The following is a 25248-nucleotide window of genomic DNA, read 5'->3' as shown; positions in this document are numbered from 1 at the left end:
TCGTTTCGTTAAGATGTTCTTCATGGCGAGATTACGATCCAAACTTCTGCCAAAGCTGAAGAAATCCTGTGGTCATCAAAAGCAAACTGCGGTGATAAGCACAAAGAAATATAAGCGCATCTCTGAAAAGAAATAAAAGTTAAAAGAACAATGTATGACATACGGTAGGAAAATTCACCAGTTAGTTATCGAGAAAATGAAATCTTGTCACTCTCCTTTTAGCTCCACCATATATGGGATTCATTTTGGTTCAATAAGCTTCATTTTAAGCCCTGTCCACACGCGGTCAGGATATTTTTAAATGAAAAATACGATAGCACCCTTACAGTGCATGCGTCCGTTTACGCCCGTCCACACGTTAAGGAGAAGCCAGCGTTTTTTGAAAGAAATCCACTCAGGGAGCCATTTTGAAAACCTCAACCTCGTTCCTAGGAATTTCCCTAAAAAATTAGGAGGGGCGGGAAAAGCCCTGGGGACAAGTTTGTGAAAACCTTCGTGTTTAGTGCCCGAAAACGCCGTTTACGTGTGGAAAGGAGGCTAAAACGGAGAAAAAATATCTCAGTAAAATCCTGTTTTCAAAAATTACTGTGTAAAAGCAAAGTGAACAGGTCTTCAGAGACTGTATCTTACTTGTGTTCAGGCTTCCGCTTAGACGGCTTTGTACTATGGGAATCAATGGGAACGGCCATGAATTTTATTCTTACAACCATCACAGTCACAGATTGCCTGTTACATGTAACATTAAGACTTCTAGTTTCATTTGGATGCATTACTACCATATGTCGGCTCCTCTCTGTTCATCTATCATTATTCCTCCACTGAGCTGAGTCATTATCCACGGAAGAGACGTCGAGCTGCTCTTTGTACATACTTAGTCTGACCGGTCCCTTTTACCGCAATAGCTATATATTGTAGACTGTTTTGGGTTATCATTTTGGCTCTCTTGTGTCAAGGCTATACACCAGTTTATCACCTCCAGATACGTCTCGCAGAAGAGAAAACTCCGCTTAAAGTTAACCATCTTTTAAGAGACCCCGACCTGAAGTTTAAACATGACTTGTTATTGCTTGAAAGGTATATTAAAAAGGTGACTATATTATTAAAAAAATTAAATGAAGGATGATCATCGCAGTTATTTACGCAACTTTTGCAGTTGCGAAAAGAAAGCCAGAAAAAAAAATTCAGGCTTGTACGGGATTAGAACCCTTGATCTCTGCAATACAAGCCAACAGGGAGCAGATCGTTGAATTGGTTCGTTATAGACCCGTATAAAAGGTATTTATAGTACCTCTGAACTTCTACCAGGATAGTTCTAAGATAAATTTCATAAAGCTTCGTAGATTATAAATAATTAAGAGGCATATCAGCGATTTGGTTTTGATGACGCCTAAATAAAGAGAGCAGAGCTCTTCTAAACTCTGGCATTTTGAAAGCGCATAAGAGAGCTTGCATTAAACAAAACAATGAAAGCAAAATTCAAGCGCAACTTTTTTTGATAAGATAGGGACTCAAAACGGTTAGTTGTCAAATAAACAAAAGTGGCGACAACATACGGTTGTCAGATCAGTAAAGATACAACAGTAATTAAGAGTAATGTCACAGTAACTTTTCTTTGTCTTCTGGCTGCACCATGGTGCGGATGACGCACTCCACAACAAAATTTAACAGCGATAGAGGTGTAAGAAACAAAGATAACAAATAGACACAAGCAATTGACATGTATGATTGCCATAAGTAAAAATTATGTGATCTCGCTTTCGCGAAGAACCAGTGATGTTGATGCTATACCAGCTATAAACACCCAGACAACAGCAATCGGTACACCTTTTGATGACCCGATGCTTGAATGGACGAAACGTGGTGTGTGCTGCTGTATAGAAATCATAGCAATATTTGGCAGAGATATCAGAGGAAAACGCACTCCACTATGAATTCAAGGTAAATTTCGAAAATTTACAATAACAACAACAACAACAATGTATTTATTTAAAGAAATACAAAGTTTACAATACTTCATGTCCTGCAAATAGCTATAATGCTAATTTAGGCAGGACAAGACTTTAACTAAAGGCGTTATTTAATTACATAAGAAAAAAAGAAAAGAAGAAATACAAAAACATACAGAAAGAAACACCTTACATATAAATTCAAGTACAAGGGATTTTGTTATTTGAAAAAGACTAAAATTACAACTGGAGGTATATACAACATATCAGGTTAACTTCACAAAATATTCTATTAAATAATTAACATTCAAATAATTATCTTCATCACCTAGAACATTAAGGAGTAGTGATTTAATTTTTTTACGAAAATTAGAAACGTTGAGAGTCTTAACAGAAGGTGGAATAGAATTCCAAATAGACACACCAATTCTAATAAAAGATTTTTTCATTTTTTCAGTTCTGTCTCCAGTGTAAAAAAAGTTTGAGCAGTGAAAATTCCGCCAGCCGACATGTCAGCGACTATCAAGTTCATAATCAAGTATAAGCTCCTTTTGCGAAGATAACTGTCCTCTTTCAAAAAGGATGATTGAAATAAGGGTTCCCGCTATTATAACAGCAGACTCAGTTAAGCCCACAGCAAGCTAGGTCGCGCATTCGGATGAAGAAAACTTCATGAATATAGCTTTCTCGCAGTTCTTTTCAGTTGTGTTTCTTTTTTCTGTTGTTTTTATGCTCGTCATCCTGATGAAAGAACCAAAGTTAAAGGTAAAATATAGCAGCGGATAAGAAAGTATTTGTTTCCTTTTACTGGCAACCTTGAGAACAATCTCTTTGGAATTAAATTTATGCAGCTGTGGGCATGAAATAAGGGCCAATTAGCATGTTGATCATTGATGAAAGATGCAAGTTCTGTTGCGTTTAGCAAGTTGCAACTTGTTGAAAATCGAAATTAATCCATCAAAAGTGTTGTGTTCAAGCAGTAAGAAAAAACATGACTTGTTGAAATAAGTACGTGCTTCGAATTTCTTTGGGACTTTGGAAATGTGTTTTGAGGGAAAACAATACAAATGTGGAAGCGGTGGAGGGAAACCTATGGAAATTTGGTGGGGGTGGTGGAAGGAAATCAATATAAATGCGGTAGTAGTGGCGGTAGTGGAGGGAAAACAATTATAGAAATGTGGTGGTAGCTGTGGTGGTGGTGGGAAAATAATTGAGAAATGATGTGGTGGTGGAAACAATAGGAAAGTGGTGGCAGTGTTGGTGGAGGAAGACCAATGGAAATGTGTTGTTGGCTTGGCGGTGAAAACGACGGAAATGTGGTCGTGATGGTGGTGGTGGTAATGGGGGAAAAAAAATACATTGGTGATTGTGGCGGTGGTTGGAAATCAATAAAAATGTGGTACTAGAGGTGGTAGTGGAGGAAAAACAATAAAAATGTAGCTGTAGTGGTGGTGGTGGTGGAGGGAAAATACTAGAAATGTGGTTGTGGTGGAGGGAAACAATAGAAACGTGGTAGTGGTACCACAGGTAACCCAGGCTCTGTGATAGTACCACAGTAGGGTTCCAGTAAAATTACAGCGTTTCCTTGGGGTAAAAATACGATCCTATAATTTGTAGCAAATACTAGGTAAAGGTCAATAAAACTTACTTTGCAGTTAGTTGTTTTTGTGCTTAATGCTCAAACGAATTTTCGTTATAATTTGCTCAAATTCAGCCTCCATACAATATAATACACAAGTTAGGAGACACGAGATGACATCTCGGCCGCCATGCTCCATTTCCAACACAACTGTGTACACGAAATTCGAACTCCAACGCTATATAAACATGCGAGGATCGTAGAAATAGGATAGTGGTACTATCGCAGAGCCTTGGTTACTTGTGGTGGTGCTCTTGGATGGAAGACAATAGAAATGTGGTGGTAGTGGTGGTGGTAAAGGGAAACAATAGAAATGAGATAGTAATGGTGTTGGTGGTGGAGGGAAACTGTTTGTGGTGGTAGTATATACCTTCCCTACTTACGACTGACATCATTACAAACAACTGTGTTGAAACGAAAGGTGGCTGTTGGGTGATGTGGGGTCGATGTACAGTATAGAGTAGTGTAGGGACGGTTATGGGCCACTTATTAATCCGACAACATGAATCAGCCACTAGCTCAGGGATTTATAAATCCCTGAGCTAGTGTAAAAATTCCCAACTAAATCTGTAACCTGTAAGTGTGTGCGGCCTTCATCGGTCTGGAAACAATGGAGTGCGACCGGAGCAATGTCTCAAATATCTGAAAAGGAATTCCTATGTTTTGAATGGCAGTCTTTCATACAACCATCACAGTCACAGATTGCCTAGTAAACTCGAAGGCGTCCCAGTTATCGGATGCGTTTACGACCACAAGTAGCAGCTATCAGTGTTTCTTCTCTTAGCTGAGTCTTTGTACATACTCAGTCTGACCGGTCCTTTTTACAACAGTAGCTATATATTGTTATATTGGCAGTTTTGGACTATCATTTTTGGAATTGCATAACTGGGTCTCTGTGTCAAGGCTAAACAATAGTTTATCAGCTTTAGATACGTGTTCCTAGACGAGTTAATTTCGTTTAAAGTTAACCATCTTTTGAAAACCCAAACTTGAGGTATAAACATGAGCTGTTATTGCTTGATATTTATAGGCATAAGAACGTTATTTTGTTAAAAGTAATACCATCAACTGCCGCTTATAAGCCCAGGGTTTTTACATCATCGTCAGGGGTTTTAGTGGGGCTTATAAACTAAAAGGAGAGGCTGATATTGCAATTACCACTGCGACGACCATATCTTCATATAATATTTGTATTTCCGCAGTTCACATCATCTTCGTTGTTTCATTCCATTCACGGGTTAAGATGAACTCAACTAATCATGACTAATTGGCTTGCTCCCAATATTTGGGTCTTCATAGCTCAACTGGTTGGAGCAGCTCTAACGCAGAGGCCATTGGTTCAAATCCCGTTGAAGTCGAGAAATTCTTTTTTCGGGTCAGTTTTTAAGCGGCTATTTACTGTAAACTGTTTACAGCGAAAGGTATTTAATGTAACCATAGTTATTAGAAGAGACTAGTTATGAAAAGCGGCAAACATCAATGATCAAAACAACAGTGCTGCAGTTTATGTTGGAAGCACCCTGAAAGTGCACAATCCTTTGTTTTCTGTTGGCAAATTGTTACGGAATAAATTAATGCAACGTTTTTATTGGTCAATACAATCAAAATGATAGGAATTCTTTTGAACGTTGTGCACTTTCAGGTCCACAAAAACATATAACAAAGGAGTCTGACGGGTTTCATAACCATTCCACTCAATTAACTATACTGAAACTGAAAACTTCATTTATACTTGAGGGTCTGAAGCTTATTAGGCTCCTAGCTTAAATAGCTAATGAGTCGAGGTTAAAAACAAAACAAAGAAGAAATTAACTTGAATTAAACTATTTACATCATGATGCGATATTATTTACAGGTAGTGATTTTAAAAGGTACAATATTAACAATAGTCTAACAGTTACATAAAGAGCAGTTACATGCGTCAAAGGTGATCTTTCTGATGCGTGTTACAAATTTTTTAAGGGTCGGAGAAGTTCTGAGTTCATCATTTAGAGAGTTCCAGATTTTTGGTCCGTAGTACCTAAAGGTGTTTAGTCCACACTTGGTGGTGATAACTCTAGGTTGTACAAGAATCAATTCGCCCCGTAAATTACGTGATTTACTTCTAAGCGTCAGTAGATTACGAAGTGGAGTAGGTGTTATTCCATAAATGACTTTATAGATAAGAATACACATGTCCTGGACTCTCCTGTTGTGCAGAGAAGGCATGTTTGCTGTTTCCAGTAGAGTAGCATAAGTATTAGCATTGTCATTAAAAATTAATCTTAGAGCCCGCTTGTTCAGTTTTTCAAGTTTATCTGATGCCGTGTTTCCACAGTGCATCCACACTGTGGAACAATAGGTGAAATGAGGTAAAATATAAGCCTTATATAGCGTGAGTTTAGTTTGGATGCTTAACAACTTTCTAAAGCGACTAATAACTGCGATCTGCTTGCTTGCCTTTTTGCATATTGAAGCTACATGGTTGTTGAAATTTAGCCGTTCGTCTATGAGCACCCCCAGTAATTTGCAGGTGGTGGAGGGCTCTATCAATGTTCCATCGACCGAGAAATTAATTTTCTCTTCCTCTGTTTGGTTGTGTTTGGGATTTGTTCTTCTGAAAATTAGCGATTCACATTTCTTAGGATTTATCAGAAGGCCGTTGTCCGTGATCCAGCTTGAAACCACAGCTAATTCAGAATTTAGGGTTTTCTGCACAATTCTTGCGTTTGCGTTGCTGAAATAAAACTGTTTATCATCTGCATAAGCCGATATTTTAGCCTTTTTAATGTTGTAGAACAGATCTTTTCTGAAAATGTTGAATAAATGCGTGCCAAGTACAGATCCTTGTGGGACACCTGACATTAGCTTCCCGGTGGTCGAGCGAGTGTTGCCAAGCCTGACACATTGTGTTCTGTTCTTCACATAATTTGTTAGTAACTCTAGGCTCTCTAGGCTGACACCATACGCTGAGAGTTTTTCAAGTAGTAGATTGTGACGAAGGCGATCAAAAGCTTTACTAAGGTCGATTAATGTAGCTCCAATGATGTTATTTGAGTCTGCTTCGGTTTTCCAATCTTCAGTTAGTTTCAGCAGAGTACTACAGCAGCTGTGGTTCTTTCGATAAGCAGTTAAGGTGGGTGGAAAGATGGTTTCGAAGTAGGAGGTAAACTGAGAACATAAACATTTCTCAAACACTTTGCTAATTGTAGGGAGGATAGTAACTGGTCGATAGTTTGTTTTGTCCATTGCGTCACCGCCTTTGAGGAACGGTAAAACCTCACCGTGTTTCCATCTGCTGGGTATTTCCCTTCGAGTTATTATGTGATCGATCAGGGAACAGATTGGGCGGCTGAGACTGGGATATCCTTCTTTCAGAGCTCTGGGGGGTATTAAGTCACATCCTGTGGCTTTTCTGATGTTGAGTGACTGTAGTAACTCAGCCACAACAGATTCGCTTACTGAACTGAAGTTAAAAACTTCTGTGGGAGAGAAATTGTTCTTGATGGTAGAAATACTGTGATGGTTCTTCGGATCAGGCAGGGCCGGTATGCTTATACCGCTGAGAAAATGGTTGTTTAAGATATCTGCAATCTTACTTTGTTCTTGAAAGATGGTCGTGCCTTCAGCCAATAGAATGGACTCAGACATCTGATTTTTCCTGGAAAACAGGTAAGGTTTAAACACCCTCCAGAATTCCCTCGGATTTCCAGTAGATGCACTGCATTGCTTGGCGAAGTGTTCTTTAATAGCTTTCCTTCTTAGGGTAACGACACGATTTCTTTGTTGACGGTACTTTTCCCAGTCATGTGGATCTTTAGTGGCATAATACTTGTGCCTGAATTGATTTCTACATCGAATAGCAGCTATCACTTCAGAGTTAAAATAGAATGTCTTGGGTTTAGCGATTGTCTTTTGGACCAGGGGAGCATGATCGTCAAGTACGTCTGTCAACAACCTTTCCCATGCCCAGTATACATCGTCTATGTCTTCAAAGGTGCTTGCAACATGGAAGGGAATGAAGGAGATATCTTCGTTGTATTTTTTCGGATCAAATTTCTTGAAGCTCCTTCTGATTGTAGTCTTGGGGACCCATTTGGGACACGAAGCTCTTGTAATTGCGTACACGAGATGATGATTGCTTATATCGGGGTTGAAAGCGCCCGCACGCAAGAATTTCTTCCTGTTTGATGTAAAATTGCATCAATTAGAGTCTCACTGCTGGGTGTGATTCTAGTTGGTTTGTTAATCAAGCATTTCAGATTATAAACGTCACACAGGTTTAATAAATGTCTTCCCAGTTTTGGCTCTTTGTCGGGTTCCAGGATGTTACAATTCAAGTCTCCAAATTTCTACTAGATTACTTCTAAGATAAAGTTCATAGATTACAAACGATGAAGAAGAATATCATGACTGATCATCTGGTTTTGTTGACGCCTAAATAAAGAGAGCAGAGCTCTTCTAAAATCTGGCATTCTGATAGCGTATAATATGGGATTAACAAGAGAGTTTGCGCTGAACAAAACAATCAAAGCGAGATTCAAACGTAACTCTTTTTGATAAGAAATTGACTTAAAACTATTAGTTGTGAATTTTACAAACGTGGTAACAACATATGGTAGCCACATCAGTAAAGATACAACAGTCATTATGAATAATGTCACAGTAAGTTTTCTTTGTCTTCTAGCTGCACCATGGTGCGGAGGACGCGCTCCACAACAAAATTTAACAGCGATAGAAGTGTAAGAAACACAGATGACAAATAGACACAAACAGTTGTATGATTGCCATAAGTAAAAATAATGTGACCTCGCTTTCGTGAAGAACAAACAATCGCTACACCGTAGACCCACTTTTTAATGACGCGATGCTTGAATGGACGAAAAGTGGCGTGTGCTTTCTGTAGAGAAATCATAGCGATGTTTGTCAGCGATGTCAGAGGAAACAAGTAGATCAAGAAGTAGATGGCAAAGTACAAGGGAACGGCTCTTCTGTATGATCCCAAGTTAAATTCAGAAAATTTGCAGTGGCTTCCTAATGTAAAAAATATTTGAGCAATGAAAATTCCTCCAGCCAACATGTCAGCGACCGTCAAGTTAATAACCAAGTACAGGATTATTTTGGGAAGATAATTGTTCTTCATAAAAACAACGATTGTAATAAGGTTCCCCGCTATTACAACAGCAGACTCTGTCACGCCCAGTGTAAGCCAGGTCACGCATTCGGGTGAAGAAACATTCATGAACATAGCTTTTTCTTGATTATTTTCTGAATCAGTGGTTGTGTTGCTTTTTCTGTTCTCTTCTGCTCGTTGATCTAAAAAATAGCAACGCACTAAGCAAGTTTGAGAACATCTATATAAAATTTATGAAGTGGGCATGAAATATGGACCACTCAGCACTTAAAGCATATTAACAAAAAGCTTGTTGTTGTTAATGAATAAGAAATTACAAATATATAGTATAAATATGTTAATAAACAGGAACAGCTAACAGCTAACAAAATTGAGAGATCATTATTTCAAAAAGAGTAATGAGGAAAATCTGTTTGTTTCGAAAGATTGGTTGACAAGCAAGTTAGTAGTATAAAAGGGATCTGTACAACCCCCGAAATGATTCCGACCCCGAAATGATCCCCAACCCTGAAATGATCCCCAAATCGACCCCGAAATGATACCGACCCCGAAATGATCCCCATTTCTCTTCACGTCGACCACGAAATGATCCCCAATTAATTCTTGGAATGGAACTTGTATTCCGTCACGGAATTACTACAAATCTGTTGCAGCGTTTACGTTCTTAAATCGCTTTTAACATTTCCCTACAAATTGAAAACGTTACTGTCAAGAACAATATTTTTCCTTCTTCCCTTCCCATTAGACCCCGCCCGCGCCACAACCTAATCCCCAATCCGGCTCTCATCCCAAAAAACACTTAAATAGCGTCTGCGTACGAGTCTCACTCAAGAAGACTTTAGCAGCGACTGATCAAACAAAGTGAAATAGAGTTAAGTTGCGATATTTCGACTGGCTAATACCAGTCTTCATCAGGTTTATTGAGATATCACGAATTTACAGAAATATATATGAAGTAAAATAATGACAGGAAATGACATAATATGACGTGGTATGGTGTGGCTACTTAAAAAGACAAGATAACAATAAAATAAAAGATATACTATATATAGTTACAGTTCATCACGTCTTGTGATGCCCAGAGGCTCAATTGTCTTAGCTTTATGGATAAGGTGGGCTTCACGTGGTTTTCTGAAAGAATAACGCCTATTTTTAAGTTTTTCAGTAGGAATCAAAAGTATATGATTGTCGGAATGATTACTGTTTGGAAAGTGTCCTGAAACTGCAGTATGGATGTAATTACCAGTAGGGTTGAGTGTACAGCTGAGTGTAGGTCGTCTGTGTTCATTAAAACGGTCTTTGAGGCGACGTTTAGTTTCTCCAACATATTGTAGATTACACAGGCGACATTGAATCAAATAGATAACATTAAAAGTTTCACAAGTGGTATGAGATTTGATGTGGTGGGTCTCACCTGTGGAATGAAAAATGTAATCGCGGCTACAACAAAACCTTTCTTAAGATCCAAATACAAAGAGCTTCCGACATTCTTCGCACTGACGCACCTACAAACAAACCCAAGACTCAGACTGAAACCTGCTAAAGCGTTACTGTAAAGTGTTCTTGACTGTAACGTTTTCAATTTGATCTGTTTTATCTATCTATTTTATTTTATCTATCTTTCTATCTATTTTTTTTTTACTGTACTGATCACGATCTTTTTGGATCCGACATAGTTATTAGAGGAGACTGATTATGAAAAGCGGCAAACATCAATGATAAAAACAACAGTGCTGCAGTTTATGTTGGAAGCACCCTGAAAGTGCACAATCCTTTGTTTTCTGTTGGCAAATTGTTACGGAATAAATTAATGCAACGTTTTTATTGGTCAATACAATCAAAATGATAGGAATTCTTTTGAACGTTGTGCACTTTCAGGTCCACAAAAACATATAACAAAGGAGTCTGACGGGTTTCATAACCATTCCACTCAATTAACTATGGATCCGACGTTAAGCAAGATTGATCGTACACTGTATTTGCATTGTTTTTTTTACCTTAATTAAACTTTTCGCTACAGTTTATGTGATTTTTTAGCGCTTTTGTCATCTAATCGCCTTTATGTATACTTTTGCATCTTCAACATCATTTTAAGATTTTAAAAAGTGTTAAAACACCATTTTTAAAATTTAGTATCTAAGGCATGTAGTTTTAACATCATTTTTAGAATTTAACATCTATGCAGTTTTCTCTATAACCCTGGCTATAATCACCTAAGTAATAATTTTAAAAATTGTTATGTTTCTTGATATTATCAGTTGCAGTTCGTGGTGTTCCTAAAAATATACTAGACTTTGTGTATTTTTTTGAAAATATTTTCGTTTAATCCATTTCAAAGTGTAATCCCAAATTAATGTCATTTGGGCAAGTGAAGATTATTAGTGAAGCTTAAGTTATAATGTTGTGCATTTACACGATCCATAGTTCTAGTATATCATTCCAGTCCTAAAATTAAATGGGGATCATTTCGGGGTCGGTATCATTTCCGGGGCTGTACAGATCTCATTGCACATTAACTTGCACAACAATGACTTCATAGCCTTTTGCCTTTTAGTTCATGAATAACAAGTAGTTAAGATAAGGTCATGTGCTATTTTTAGGGGGTAACTTTGGTCAGCGGAGACAATACCTTTTGCATGAATACGTGTTATGTTCTTGCTTTGATATGTTTTAGATCGAAGAATCTCTTGCTGTTTGACTTGTTGACTAAATTAAGAAAAGTATTCATTGCTTGTTTTGCATATTGAAGAAAAATAGAAATGTGGCGGTGGTGGTTGTGGTATTGGAGGAGACAAAAAATTTAAGTAGGAGCAAAATATTGTGAATTGTGAATCATGAATCAGTGCAGCCTCGTTCCCAGGTTCTCTCGGGAAGGGTAGGAGAGAACCCTGGGAACGAGACTGGAATCAGTGGCGGATCCAGGGAAGGGGCCCGGGGGGCTCAGCCCCCCCTTATTTTTAGACCAAACTGAGGCCCGAAGGGCGGAAAAACGTTTTGACGCCGCCCCCTCCTTATCTCAGGGTCTGAATGACCGCCCCCCCCCCCACCCTTATCTGAAGGTCTGGATCCGCCACTGTTAATGCAGTCGAACCTCCATGTACGACCACCTTTCGTCAGCGACCATCTCCCATAAACGACAGCCAATCCAAAACACCTAAACTTTCCCAGTCAAAGCCTTAAAGTTGGAACCTCTAGTGAACGACCACCTCATGTAAGCGACCGCGACCTCTTTGGCCTGACGGTTGACGATTTTGCATTGTTTTTAACCCCTTGCAAGCGGCCACTTGAAGCATTCTCTGATCTCTCTGTCCTCTGTCTGCATTGCGAGACTTCGAATATACGAAGCACTTTGGTGACAACTTGGAACTACACATGTCGTAACTTAGACATTGCATGCAATAAGTTATCTTCCACAAAGTAGATGTGCCCAGACCTCTTCGCCGAAAAGGCCCTCTGTGGTTAGATTCTTGTAAACGACCACCTCCCGTAAGCGGCCATTGAGTCTTTGCATTTTGGGTGGTCGCTTACGGGAGGTTCGACCGTATACATGATTTGCGCGCCAAGAATCAGTGAACAGAATCAGAACAACTTGTTGTTTGCAATGGACAATGAAAGCGGCAGGAAATAGAACTTGCATAATTAGGTCAGTTACGGCTCAGTGCTTTTAGGTCACTGACGATTTAGCGCTCATTCATTGGACAACACGAATCAACCAATGAAAAATTTTCTTAGCTTTTAGTCAACAAATCAAACAGCGAGTCATTCATCCATCAAAGACCTGTTAAAGCAGATTAGCTCCTTAAAAATAGCTTTTGACCTTATATAGTCGCAGCCTTTACTGTTTTTCAGTTCCCAACCAACAGCTACCACATGCGTAGTGTGGAGCTGGCGTTTAATGGGGTGCTTGTGCATCTGCCTCGGCAGTAAAAAGCAGGGTCTGTGATCAGTAAGTGAGACCGCGCTGTCAAATTTCCTCACAGACACACAGACTTTATTTCTAGGCATTATACAAGGTGAACCGATGTGTAGTAAGTGAAACAAGTGAAACGAAGCGAACGAAGCGGTACTGAAAAACAACAATAAACGAATACAAGGTTAAGATAAAATAACTACTGAACTAAGTGAAACCAATACGGCAAAGGCGAAAGAAACAAACGAGATACTTACGATACGATAGCGAGAAAAGACGAAACACCAGGACAAGCTAAACAAACTGTTTGTGGACAGAACCGAGGGCAACGAAGAACTGACAGCAAAATATTAAAACAGAAACTAGATAAACTATATGCTAAAGAAAAGACCTAACACAAAGAACAAAGGTACGCGAACAATGAGCGACTAATGAACTGAAAAACTACACTAAAGGCGCGAACACGAAAAGAACAAACGCGGCGAACAAACAATAGGCATGAGATTATTGGTGCTAACACCTTATCTTAATGAGAATCCCCGGCTCGTCATTCATGAACTAAAGCTAATGACTGCGGGAATGACGTCATCGGCATTAAGGTATCAGCGCGCAGGTTAATGAGATTCACTTGCACAAAAGGAGTAAAACATCGGAAAGTAAGGAATGAAGTACACGTACCAACTCCGTGGTATGGCCAATACCGTACGCATGCGCACAACCATATCACCCGGACAGTGGCAGCCATGTCATGCATAGCTGTTTCGCTCTTCTTGGGGTTCACCAGCATGGCATAGCCAGCACGGTCTCATTTACTGATCACAGACCCTCCTTTTTACTGCCGAGGCGGATGCACAAGCACCCCATTAAACGCCAGCTCCACACTACGCACGTGGTAGCTGTTGGTTGGGAACTGAAAAACAGTTCTCCCACGGCATGCGTATGGAGATGGGATCTGATGAGCCCCAAGAAGGGCGAAACAGCTGTCCATGGCTGCCACTGCCTGGGTGATGTGGTTGTACGCATGAGTACGGTGTTGGCCATACCACGGAGTTGGTACGTATGCTTCGTTGCTTACTTAGAAGAGTAAAACATCCCTACTATACTACTGAAGTTTAATAAAAAGTGAAGATGGTCGCAAAATTCCTGAATTTTGACGATAAACATTTGAGTGAAGTTGTGAAGCATCGTAATGTCATGCGCGAAATGTCATCAATGTCAGAACACATTTCACTCGTGGCATCACAAATTGCGAGATCTATAGCCTGTTCTCAGACCATCTATTTTCTCTTTAGACATCATCGAGCATACGAATGAAAATCAAGTATAACCGCGGGGGCTTTATCGACAGCTAGTGCAATGGGATGGGGGTGTGAAATGCGAACTTCGCGCTCACAAAATTGGATGAAAAATTTGAAAAAACCTCTGTCGACAGGCTACGAGATAGAGAGTATATAGAGATAGAGTTAGAGTATCTTCTCGCAAGCGTTTGCTGTCGTTGTACCCCGTATTGTGTTTACCGATGCAATCAGCTGTTTCCTCTTTATTAACTCATTTATTCGTTGACATCATGGGACTCTTTTTTGAGCTGAGTTCTTTCCTGCATCAAGCCGCCAGTTCTGCTAGTCTTCTGGTCGACACTGGATAGAAGTTCAAATGTGTTTCCAGTTACTTCGAGATTCTTGAAATGTAAAAAAGAGGAACTTTCATTGCGAGTCATTAGTGGTCCATCACAAATGTTTTCATTTGTTTGAAAAAGAAAACGAAAAGGATTTCTTACTGGGCTACTTTCTAATCTTAAGTCTACTGCTGTTTAATCTTTATATTAACGACCTACCTTTCGCCTTTGAAAATACATTATCTGATCCTTTTGTTTTGCCAAACGGTGCAAAACTAAATTCTCTATTATATGCAGACAATTTAATCATTTTATCACGATCCAAAACAGGACTACAAAATTGCCTCGATAAACTATCTTTATTCTGTACTTCATGGATGATGAAAATCAATCCCAAGAAAACAAAAATTATGGTTTTTCAGAAACGTGCGAGGAAAAATGCTGATTTTTACTTTCTCATAGATAGTCAAATAATTGTTGTACAAGAGTACACTTACTTATAGGAACTCGAATGTCCTCATCGGGAAATTTTTCAGTGTCACGTGAACATGTCAAGGAGAAAGCTCTTCATGCCTTTTTCAGCTTGAGATGACACACGAATCTTAGCAAACTAAAAGCAGCTCTCGCCTGTAAAATATTTGATACTATATCTCCCCTATTCTAAAATATAACAGTGAAATTTGGGGTGTGTATGCCAAACCAGATTTTAAGACCTGGGACGGCTCACAAATCGAGAAGGCACACCTTCAATTTTGTAAACGATACTTGGAGGTAAACAACAAAGCTCCTAATATAGCTTGTAGAGAAGAGCTTGGTCGTTTTCCTTTTAGCATGCGTAGCATGGCGGTTTTGTCGAGCGCGGCGCACGAGCGGCGAAGCCGCGGACCACGAAATTCGCGCGCAGAAAAATAAAAATAAAAACCGCCTGCCCCAGGGCGAATAATATCCGCCCTGGCCTGCCCGGATTAGTGGCCGCTCGTTCTCGTTCGCTTCGCGCGCGAATTTCGTGGCCCGCGGCTTCGCCGCTCGTGCGCCGGGCTCGACCAAACCGCCATTTTACGCAGGCGACGATCATACCTCCTCTAGTTAGACTTAACAAGAAGAACAGCTGGGAGAAGGGCTTTAGTAAAACTACGAATAAGCAATCACAAACTAATGATAGAAATAGGCAGATACAATCAAACTACGAAGGATAATAGGCATTGCCCTTTTAGTGGATGCAATGCAATAGAAGACGAAGTTCACTTTCTTCTTCAATGTCCTACATACTCTATGATTAGGAATAAATTTTACTATAAAGTCAAGACTCTGAATCCAAATATTACCCAGTTACCTATAAACGGTTTGATCAATGAACTGATGAACTCTTCTAATTACTTTATCAATATAAAATTCATAAAATATATTTCAGCTTGTTTTGATGTTCGTGACAAACAAGAGAAAATGATCTAGTGACAAATTATTATCAAAGTAACGTAATTGCCCCGTGTTGTAATTTTGATTCCTAAACATAGCTTTTGCAATACTGTATGTGCTTGCATGGTCATACAAATAAAGCTCGTTGTTATTGTTGTTGTTAATCAATAATTAAAGTGCTATAGTGTGCACCTCCTTCGATATTACCTAGCTCTTTATCTTAAAGAAAAAATACATCATTTTTGAAAGCCGTCAACGTTTCCCATTCAAAAAGTTAAATTGAATCTAAAGCCTTCAATATTGTAGCAGAGACAAGCAATTTTTTGAATTTTTTTTTTAAAGGCCTCAAGTTCATTTACTGTTTCTTGAACTGATAAGTTGAATCATAAGAAAAATGATACCCAGCAAAGGAAAGCAAAAGAAAAAATGTTGAAAGAAAAGCGAAATAAGTTGTGAAGAGGGAAAGCGAAAAAAGGAAGCGAGTGCCGAGTGGCCTCGCGCATGACCGAACTTTGGAAGCTGATATTAGGAATCTGGAACTGAAGGCTGAGTAGGACCTCGCGTAGTGCTCGACTTACCCAGTCATGTCCAATACTGCCGCACTGTTACGGACCGTTAAGAGAAGTTAACGGACCGTACGTTCTGCACAAACCGTCACTATTACTCACGGTCCGTATGCTGAGCACATACGGAGCGTGCATCTCATTATTACATGAGGGCACAATGCGTTACGGTTCGTTCGATCCGTACGGTCCGAAGACATACGGAGCGTGCATCTCATTATTACATCAGGGCACAATCCGTTACGGTTCGTTCGATCCGTACGGTCCGAAGACATACGGAGCGTGCATCTCATTATTACATCAGGGCACAATGGGTTACGGTTCGTTCGATCCGTACAGTCCGTAGACATACGGAGCGTGCATCTCGTTATTACATCAGGGCACAATGCGATACGGTTCGTTCGATCCGTACGATCCGCACAGCAAGAGAGGCGCACTCCAACTGTAATATTCCTCGTTCTATAAACCATAAACCAACACAAGCGCAAAAACCAAGAAAGACGCACTCCAATTGTAATATTCCTCGTTCTATAAACCATAAACCAACACAAGCGCAAAAACCAAGAAAGGCACACTCCAAATGTAATATTCGTCGTTCTATAAACAATAAACCAACGCAAGCGCAAAAACCAAGAAAGGCGCACTCCAAATGTAATATTCCTCGTTCTATAAACCATATTCCTCGTTCTATAAACCATAAACCAACACAAGCGCAAAAACCACGAAAGGCGCACTCCAAATGTAATATTCCTCGTTCTATAAACCATAAACCAACACAAGCGCAAAAACCAAGAAAGGCACACTCCAAATGTAATATTCCTCGTTCTATAAACCATAAACCAACACAAGCGCAAAGCCACACATTCCTCGTTCTATAAACGATATACCAACACAAGGGCAAAACCACACATTCCTCTATAAACCATAAACCAACACAAGCGCAAAAACCAAGAAAGGCACACTCCAAATGTAATTTTCCTTCTTCTGTAAATCAAAACAATCCAAAAACCACGGTATGCACGCTCTAAGTTTTATGCTTGTGTCTAAATGTGATGTTCTTGTAAGTCAAAAACCAAAAGAAGCGCGCTTCAAATGTAAGAACAATCGTCAATAAGTTTATAATTAATATAAGCACGCACCGAATGTAAAGGCAAGATAAGCAAGCACCAAAAATGTAATATTCAAATGTAGTATTTCTTTATGTAACCAAGATAAGCATGCTCTATATAAATTTAATGTTTCTTCTCTATACGCCAAAAACAAAAGCAAGCGCACTTTAAATGCAAATGTTCTTCGCTTGCTTTTCTTACTACGTTTGCTGCACAAAACAAATGTAAGATTCATTATAAAACTGCTCCTCGTTGTAATATCACAAATGAGGACACGCGCGCTTCAAATGTAACAATCGTCTCGTTTTATATAAGCTGTGTATAACCATGATAAACATGCTCTATATCAATTTAAGTTTTCTCTTTCTATACGCCAAAAACAAAAGCAAGCGCACTTTAAATGTAACTTTTCTACGGCAAAACTGTAAGAACAATCGTCTGCAGATTATGGAATAGGAATGTTGATGCGAACATATTTTCACAACGAAGTGTAGTCGTCAAATACTACTTAAAAAGTACTCTTATTGGTTAGAGACTTTTATTCTTTTGGTGGCTCCTAAAAGAGCTTTTTTGTGTGTCCTGCAGTGCAGAGTTTTTCCTTCTTTTATGATTTTTCTTGGATTTTCTAGGTTTTTCTGCTGCGTCTTGTTGGTGCTGTGATTACTGTTTCGCCGGGTAGTCCATTTAAATACAAAAGTTTGTTGTGGTCTACGTCAAAGTAGAACTTCTGCCTTTGACAGGTATCTGATGGTCTCTCTATATTCGTCGACCCAAGACACCTTCCCACAATAATAGAGTTATGGTTTCTCAGTATTATTCAACAGTGGGAAAATGGTTGTTTGAGTTGTTTGTAGCAACCAATCACCATCGACTGTTTACTAACTTTAAGCATTTAATTTTGTCACACCCTTACCTTACCAACAGCGTTTGGGTAGTTTTAGCTTTTTTTCGGCTAGATAGTGACCAAAAACGGTCGACTAACATCAAAAGGCGTTAATATCGAAAAAATTCTGGGATTTTGCGATGTTTAACTTGAGTAGTATAGTAGGGATGTCTTACTCTTTTGTTGCGGCCGAATCTCATTAACTCGTGCAGGAATACCTTAATGCCGATGACGTCATTGCCTTAGTCATAACCTTTAGTTCATGAATAATATGCCGGAGATTCTCATTAAGATGGGATCAAGTGCTATTTCTAGGGAGTTCATCTGCTTCAACAGGTTTTAGATCGATGAATGTCTCGTTGTTTGATTTGTTGAATAAAAACTAAGAAAATTTTTTTATGGTTGATTCATGTTGTTCAAGGAATGAGGGCTAACTCGCCTGTGATCGAAAATCACTGAGCCGTAACGTAATTATGCAAGTTCTATTTCCCGCCGCTTTCATTTTCCATTACAGACAACAAGTTATTCAGTTCCGGTTCACTGATTCTTGGCGCGCAAAACCTACATTTTAAAGATTTTATAAGCAGACTAGCTTTTTAGCACTAGACAAAAATTTTAATTTCCACAATTCCCAGCTTTCTCCTCCAAAATTATTTTATTTTGCTCCTACTCAATTTTTTTTGTTTCCTCCATCACCACTAACACCACCGCCACATTTCTACTTTTTTTGGAATACTTTTTTAGTTTTAAGTGAACAAATAAAAACAGCAAGAGATTGTTCGATGTAAAATATATCAAACCAAATAAACCCCTAAAAATAGCACATTAAAAGACAAAGGCTATGACGTCATCGGCGTTAAGGTATTTCTGTGGAAGTTAATGCGCAATGATTCCTGCGCAATGAGATCCCTTTTATATTACTAACTTGCTGGTCAACCATTCACTCAAAAAGGAGTAGATTTTCCTCATTGCGCTGTTTGAAATAATGATCTCTCAGTTTTGTAAGCTCTCCAGAACTTTCCTACATTAAACATTTTCCTTGTTTTCCGGAATCAAGATCCAGTTTTCTCACGTTTTTTGTCCTCATGGCGAGAGGTTCTCAGTATTTGCTTTGCATTCATGCTCGAGGGCCTACTCGTACTGATTGTTGGGGAACACGAATACTGAACCCACATTTCGGCACTTTTACCTCGAAAAAAATACAATTTAAAGGGCAAAAACGCTGATTTGTGCCGTAGTTTTTTAAGGATCAAAGGTAACTGCTAAGATTCTTTGTTTATATAGTGTAAGATTGGAGGGAGACGGGAAGCTCCGCCGCTTATTTTTCTGAAAGTTTATTAAGTTGCAGGGTCGCTGGAATCAAGCTTACGATGGTTAACATTGCGCATGTGTTTTTGCATCTAATCTTCAGAAAAAAATGAATTTCTAAAGAATTGTATTGCAGGTTGTCAGCAGCCCACAAAACATCCCATTTCAATTCGTTATGTTCAAGTTATGTATTGTATGGGGACTGTGAAGGCTAGCAAGCCGTGTAATGGCTTCATTAGTTGAATCGGGAAAGGATTTTATATCCCATTCATACCCTTCGTAGTTAAATAAGTGTGAAAGTTTTATTAGACCAATTAAATCATCAATATACAGTTCATGAAATATATTTCAGTTTGCTTTGATTTTCGCGACCAATTATTAACAAAGAAGCTTGATCATCCTGTGATGAAATTTTAGTTCCTCTTCTTGAAATAGCTTTTGCAATACTCACCTGTATGTACTTCTACTCGCCATGCAAATAAACGTATAACTCATTCGGCGAAACGTAACGTAGAGGCAATGACAAAGAATGTAAATAATTTCTTGTTGTCATGGTATGAACGCACGAGAGCTCTTATGTAGTTACTCTGCTGCCTATAGGTTTTGAAAGTTGATTTATCTCAGCTCCCAAACTTTCAACTTTTTATTATTACTATTTTTTTTTACCTTTAGCTCCAAGAGAGGTTTGTGTACGACTGCATTGGTTGGGGGAAATGTTCCCAGTTTTTTCCCATTTGGGGTATTTTTCGTATCAGACGGTGCACGTGACTAATTAAGCCAGAGTGACTTAATTTAGGAGTGTTTGATATTCTTCTTTAGTTACGATGTTGAACTTTGTATGGTATTCGGACGTCAATAAACACTCAGACTCAAGTTGGAGCTGCACACCTATTGTTCCCGTCTCTTAGTCGTGAATATAAATAGCGAATTAAAGCTTGTTGTTGTTGTTGTTGTTGTTATAGCTACATTTTTCTCAACAATGCTTAAAATGTTGAGTGGCACATATTTCATAACACTGCATAAATTTTTAAAAAAATTATCCTCAAATTTGCTTAGTGCGTTGCTGTTTCTTAACCTTTTAAAGTTGGTTTATTCAAAAGGTCAACGAGCAGAAACAAGCAGAAAAAGAAACACACACACTCTACAACAAACTTGCTTGCCAACCACTCCTTCAATCAATATCTTGTTCAGCTTGTTGTTTTTCTCAGTAATGAAGAGAAGATTTTCCTCATTTTGCTGTTTGAAATAATGCTCTCTCAATTTTGTTAGTTCTCCAGAACTTTTCAATGTTAAACCTTTTCCTTGTTTAACTGTATCTTGCCGCCGTTTTCTCATTTCCTTTTTTTTGTCCTCTTGTCGAGAAGTTTCCTTTATACTCCAGAAGGGAAATACGAATATTGAAACCATATTTCGCCACTCTTGCCCTCTAAAAATAGACACAAAGTATATATAAAGCAAAAAAGAGTAGTTGCGCCGTTTTTATTCTTAAGGATCAGAGGTAAGGCTAAGATTTTTTGCGTGTCTAGTGTAAATGATTGGGGGGAGACGAGAAGCTCCACCGCTTATTTATCTGAAAGTTTACTCATTAAGTTGCACGGTATCTGGAAATCGGAAGCGACTTATAATAGTTTACCTTACTAGATTACGTATGTATTGTATTACTTTCTACGTTCATAGAAATAATCTGTAAGTAACTAGACTGTATGTACTTCTATTCGTCACGCAGATAAAATGTATAACTCATTCGGCAAAACGAAACGTAGAAGCAGTTGACAAAGAATATGCTAAATAATTTCTTAGTTGGCATGGTATGAACGCACGGGAGCCGTTATAGCGTTAACTTACCCTATTGCCCATAGGTATATGAGGCTTTGAAAGTTGATTTATATCAGCTCCCGACTTTTAAGACGGATATCATTAGGAAATTGAGTAATTTCAAAAACCTTGTACCAGGATAATTTGAAGCATATTGCATTCTTTTTTACACTTTTCAAGGGCTATAGATGTAATTAGTTATCTGTAATAACACCAAAGAAAACTTTTTATGGGAGCCCAAGAAAATTAATGTCAAATTTCACAAAATGGCATCATCTTGCACATGAAGTTTTCAGAATTTTACAGTGTGTTTTCCCATTTCTTGTGAAATATGACATTTATTTTCTCAGGCTCCCATGAGGTTGTCTTTGGTGTTATTACAGATAACTAGTTATATCTATAATCCTTGAAAAGTGTGAAAAAGAATGCGATATTGTTTCAATTATTCTGGTACAAGGTTTTTGTCCACTGAAAATTAAAATTCCTAATAGATTTCCTAATAGATTCCGTCTTAATTTCTTTAACTTTGTTCCCAGGGTTCTCTCCTACCCGCCCTACGGAGCGATCAACTGGTAGGAGAGAGAATCTGGGAAAGAGGTTGTAACTTCTTCTGGTTTTTTTTACCTTTAGCTCCAAGAGAGAGGTTTGTGGGCGACTGCATTGGTTAGAGGAAACGTTCCCAATTTTTTCCCATTTGGATTTTTTTTCGTATCAAACGGCGTACGTGACTAGTTTAGCCTGAGTGACTTCATTTAGGAGCTTTTGATATTCTTCTTTAGTTACGATGTTGAACTTTGCATGGTATTCCGACGGCAATAAACACTCAGACTCACAGTTAAATTTCCTATTTATCAAGATACTTAATATACTAGTTATTTTTAATTTGTTGTTATATGTTGAGGGGCAAATATTTTATCCCAGTTATTGATCTTCTCAAACTTGCTTAGTGCGTTGCTATTTTTTTAACCCTTTAAAGTTGGTTATTTCAACAGGTCAACGAGCAGAAGGGAACGGAAAAAGAAACACAACCACTGAAAATAATCAAGAAAAAGCTATGTTCATGACTTTTTCTTCATCCGAGTGCGTGACCTGGCTTTCATTGGGCATGATAGAGTCTGCTGTTATAATAGTGGGGAACCTTATTTCAATCATTCTTTTTATGAAGAACAATTGTCTTCGCAAAAGAGACTTGTTCTTGGTTATTAACTTGACGGTAGCTGACATGTTGGCTGGGGGAAGTTTCTTTGCAGATTTATTTTTTACATTGGATACCATTGGATACTGCAAATTTTCTGAATTGAACTTGGGATCATATTGGAGAACTGTGCCTTTAGACTTCGCCTTCTTTTTTTTCCCTTTGACATCGCTGACAAACATTGCTATGATTTCTTTACAACAAACACACGCTACGTTTCGTCCATTCCAGCATCGGGTCATCAAAAAGTGGGTCTACGGTGTAGCGAGTGCTGTTGTCTGGGTGTTGGCTGCCACAGTATCAGCAACACTGGTCTCATTTAAGCTCTCCACGAATTCGAGGTCACATCATTTTTACTTATGGCAATCATACAACTGTTTGTGTCTATTTGTTATCTGTGTTTCTTACACTTCTACCGTTGTTAAATTTTGTTGTGGAGCGCGTCCTCCGCACCATGGTGCAGCCAGAAGACAAAGAAAACTTACTGTGACATTACTCTTAATGACTGTTGTATCTTTACTGATGTGGCTACCATTTGTTGTAGCCACTTTTGTAAAATTCACAACTAATAGTTTCAGGTCAATTTCTTATCAAAAAGAGTTACGTTTGAATCTCGCTTTGATTTTTTTGTTCAACGCAAACGCTCTTGTTAATCCCATATTATACGCTATCAGAATGTCAGAGTTTAGAAGAGCTCTGCTCTCCTTATTTAGGCGTCAACAAAACCAAATGATCGGTAACATTCTTCTTCATCGTTTGTAGTCTATAGACTTTATCTTAGAACTATTCTAGTAGAAATTCAGCGGGATACTTTAAATACCTTTCGCTGTAAACTGTTTACACTGAACCAGATCGCTGATATGCCTCTTAATAGAGCTTGCTTTAGCAGAGCGAGACTCTAAAAACGCAGGCGTTCCTTTTTTTGTATGTGGAACCTAAATTGTAGGCCAGGCGTTCCTAGTGGAGGCCGTGGAAACTGGGAATAAGAATTGTGACGACTTTCATTGCATGCAAGTAAGTCTCGTGATGAGCATGCGGTTTATTTTCGGCTATGACTGAAATGACGCATGCAAGTTTGGCACTGATGTAATTTTCCCCGAATCGAGGCCCTGGATTTTCGTGTAATTATCCACAACATGCACCACAGGCGCCTCAAGCTCACGTTACGAGTGTGTTATGTAAATTAACTTTCTCATAAGAGAGTCGGTTTCGCGTTACAAGCAACCGTTGAGACTTTGTATGAGAAATAAAATACTGAGGTCTGCGAACGCTAAATATCATAATTTTTCCTTTTTCTCTATAAAATAAAAATAAAGGAGACTTACCGTTGACGTATTGCTGTGTTTTTGGGTGTGAATTCATCGATTTAGTCGAGTTTTTTTTAGCTGTTATTGTTTGACCCCTGTCACTGCCTTCATAATGCGGAGCATGCAGGAAAGCAACTCATAGACTACCACGGCAACTGAGATGTGAACTTATTACTAACTGCGCTTTTCAAAAACACACGAATTCTGAAGTTCAAAAGCCAACTGAAGTTTTGTGAATGGATGCCCGAACCGCAACAAAGCTAGTTGCTCAAAGTCAGTACACTTCGGCAACAACGACGACATGCCGGCGAGTTCGGAGCGACTCGATCCAGGTGTACGAAACCTGAGTGAGTGACGTATTTTCATATCTCATCCCATAGCGTTAACTCGTAAAATTCGCTTCGGGCATGTATGAGTTAAAAAAGGTTAACACGAGGTAATGAGCAAGAAATTGTGCGCATACAGAGAAGCCCAAATATAAATCAGCTTTCTAGGGGCAGTGTAAGTGAGGGGCGGAGGCGGTGGAGTTCGTAAAGGAAAAGAATAAAATTGCTCCTTTGTGCCCTTATTAAGTTGAGTATCAGGCCTTCCATGAGGGTTAGCTATTTTATACCCCACCTCATATTCGCAGATGGCCCTTAGAAACGAGCAGCCTAATGTTTTTGGGGCTTCATGGAGCATTCCTGTGAAGAAGCCCTAACGACCGCATGTGTGGGAGGCTAAAACGCTCCTAACCACAGAATGGACGATACAAAAGAACACGAATACAGGAGAAGTTACTAGATGGTCACGTGAAATGCACGCGCGTAAATCAGTAAGCCTTGCACCACATTTCAGGAGCTCTTTTGTTTCTGGGCTAGGTTTCCTTGGTGACTAAACAGGCGATGCATATCCTTTCCATAAGAGACTGTTCCAGCCTTAAATGATGATATTCTCGTTCCAAATTAGTTTTTTATTCGTTTGTCTTAGAACCTAATAATGGCTGAGGGATCTAGTGAAGACTCTGACGTTGGTGATCTCTTAGAAGGAATGTCCTTGACCGACAACCAGGCTGACGACCGAAGCGAACATTGGTGGAAAGAATATCAAGAATGTTTGCAGCCTTCAAATTGTGACGGAAACACATCAACACTATGTTTAATGGGACAGGTTCACGGTGCAGCGCATGCTCATTTATCAAAATGCCGTTTTTCTGCAGGGACATGCTATATCGTCTATTCAAGCAATATGATTATGTCATAATGTTGTCAAAGAACCAATCTGTACACTCCCCTGGCAGTCACTAGATCAACTTACGTGCAAATAGCTGTAAATTAATCAACCATGGAATAAAACCTTCGGGTCAACAATAAATTCAACGTTGGTAGTGTTGGCATAATCCACTAATTTTTTTTTGCGATTTTAGTACTCCTCCATCCTACTTTAGGTT

The sequence above is a fragment of the Porites lutea genome, chromosome 2 (genome assembly GCF_958299795.1).
Source record: "Porites lutea chromosome 2, jaPorLute2.1, whole genome shotgun sequence".
Lineage (NCBI taxonomy): Eukaryota > Metazoa > Cnidaria > Anthozoa > Scleractinia > Poritidae > Porites > Porites lutea.
This window is presented reverse-complemented; position numbering follows the sequence as displayed.